The sequence below is a fragment of the Herpailurus yagouaroundi genome, unplaced genomic scaffold (assembly GCF_014898765.1).
Source record: "Herpailurus yagouaroundi ecotype Mexico unplaced genomic scaffold, PumYag 46634, whole genome shotgun sequence".
NCBI classification, from domain to species: Eukaryota; Metazoa; Chordata; class Mammalia; order Carnivora; family Felidae; genus Herpailurus; species Herpailurus yagouaroundi.
Window position 1 is genome coordinate 1 of NW_024413577.1, and position 2406 is coordinate 2406.

Below are 2406 nucleotides of genomic sequence, written 5' to 3' on the forward strand. Positions count from 1 at the left end.
CTCAAAAATAAACAAACATGAAAAAAATAATATATGTCCTTTTGAATGTATACTATACTTCAGTAATCTTATTTTAATCTGAGTGCAGACCCCTAAGTCACACCCTTTTTTCTCTACTGTCTCATCTAAACATTTAAAGAATATGTACTTTAAATCATCCTAGGAGATATATATACATACACATACACACAAAGAAAGAAAGAAATCGGCGGGAGGAGCCCGGAGGTGGGTGAATGGCAAAGAAACTCTAGCTTTATTACACAAGCATGGAACCAAATTCCTTTGGAGATGGGGTGGAATGGCTTCTTCTCACGACTTCAGAGCAATGAGGGAACAAGAGAGATCATGGGTCTGCCCCTACAGTCCTGGAGACCTCTCAATCTGGGGTTAGGAAGAAAGGGGACCTCCCTTGCGGTCCAGGGGTCGACTCCCTCCGCAGACCCGGTGCTGGGAGGCAGAAGAGGGCACAGCTGCCCCGGAGTCCCAGAAGGCGGCGCCACATCCCCGAGGCGCGGGCCGGGACCGTCTGGTGCTTCTTCGCCGGTAAAGTGCACTAGGGGATGCGGGACCGGCTCTCCCTGGTTCATCCCTCCAGGCACAACCAGTCCCGGGGCTGGGAGGTCGCGCGGCTGTGGCCCACATCTCACGCCCAGGCACTGGGACGCGGCGGAGTCTCACCACGGGTTCCAGGTTCACTCCCAGGACTTGGCGCGCTTGGCGCCGCGCTTCTGCCACGCTGCTCTCGACCCACACGTCGCCGACTACGCGGATGCTGGGCGAGGTGGTCAGCGTTGGGGTGGCTGCCCTCCCACTCTCCTCCAGGGTGCGGCCCCCGGAGCTGGGCCCGGAGGCCGTGGGCTTGCGGGGGCTGCTGTCCTCGCGGGACGGCGGCGGCGGGGGCGGCACCTTCCTCTGGCCGGCGGCGAACTTCCGGGCTCCGTGGCGCCTCCTCCTGGCAGCTCGCCGGCGCGTCTGGAGGCGGGCCTCGGGGGGGCTGGTCCGGGGTCCGGAACCTGGGCCAGGAGGGAGGAGTAGCCATAGACGTCCTTGCTGCGCAGGATGCGGGGGGAGAACTGGTGCTTGAGGCTGCAGAGGTAGCTCCAGAGCTCCGCGTCTGAGCTCATGAACTCCGTGCTGCCGGGCACGAATAGCTTGAAAGCGTCGATCAGCGCCTTGCTGCTGTTGGCCAGCGACAGTGGCGACAGTTGCCACCGCGTGTACACCACCTTCTCCTCAGGCGCCTCCAGCGCGGCCCTTACTGCAGCGCTAGAGGCTCCTCCCCACGTGGCCGGGGCCAGGGCCTCCCGCGGCCTGCGCCGCCGCCTCTTCATGCGGCTCAGGAGGTGAGGCCGCTAGGGGCCGCCCGCGCTTGCCAGGTCTCGCCGCCGCCTCCGGGCCCTGATGAATTTCTTACCAGAAGCCAAATCAGGCAGCAGGCTGTTGAGAGTTACACCGCAGTTGCTAGGAGACCAGGCGCTTTGTGAGGTCACAGTGTCTGCCTATCCTATCACTGCCGGCTGCCCAAAGCTGCCTTAGGTTGGGCTGTGTTTAAGATTATGCCCTTGAGAAAGACCTGCACGTAATCTTACCTGAGAAGGCCCATAGTTCTTGATGAGTTCAAGAGGGTTGTCCTCGACATGAATGCACTGGTGCCTCAGCCTCCATTAATTCCATCCAACATGAGATGACACTTCGCGGTGGAGAGTACACACAACTTGCAATCAAACATGACTGTAAGAGGGTTTTAGCGAATTAAATGCCTTGTCATGCAACACACTGAAAGCCAAATTGAAGTAACTACTTTACTCTTTCAAAGAATACAGATATACTGTGCCTTGCTTAGGGTTCCATATGTGTGTGGGTATAGGTCACAGTTCAGGAAGCTGTTCTTCACAGCAGCAGCTAACAGTTTGCCTAGTTAGGATGCATGCTCACTTTCACGCAGCTTACGGAAGACCGAGTCATTGTGTGCTTAAGAGCAATGTGTCAACGAATTCTGCGTGAGTGGCCATGAGGGCATTCAGTGCCACTAAAACCTATTCGGTACCTACCAATTCATGATATTTCAGGTAAGTCATACACAAGGTAGTAAAAGACCGTATGGGATTCCAAGGGTAGAAAACGTGTTACACTGTCCATGTAAGTGCTTTTGAAAGCAACCAGCATGGTCCCTCCATCATCACCACATACAAAATAATTCACAAAATATTACAAGGACCACCTACCATGATCAATTGAAATCCACTTCCTCATGAAAGGATGACACCAAACTATGTGAATCAATAAAAGGGATAAGTCATGGTAACAATCAGAAGAGACACTTGCCAAGGTCATCGTGATACAGGTGAGAGGCCTCTGTCTTTACTCAACTCCTTTTTTTTTTTTAATTTTTTTTCAACGTTAATT

At 54.3% G+C, this 2406-nt stretch overlaps 1 pseudogene; it reads right to left on the reverse strand.

Annotated features, from left to right (window-relative positions):
• Nucleotides 1-293: 293 nt before the first annotated feature.
• On the reverse strand, nucleotides 294-1352 carry LOC121024065 (coiled-coil domain-containing protein 71L-like; annotated as a pseudogene).
• Between the last annotated feature and the right edge of the window lie 1054 nt (nucleotides 1353-2406).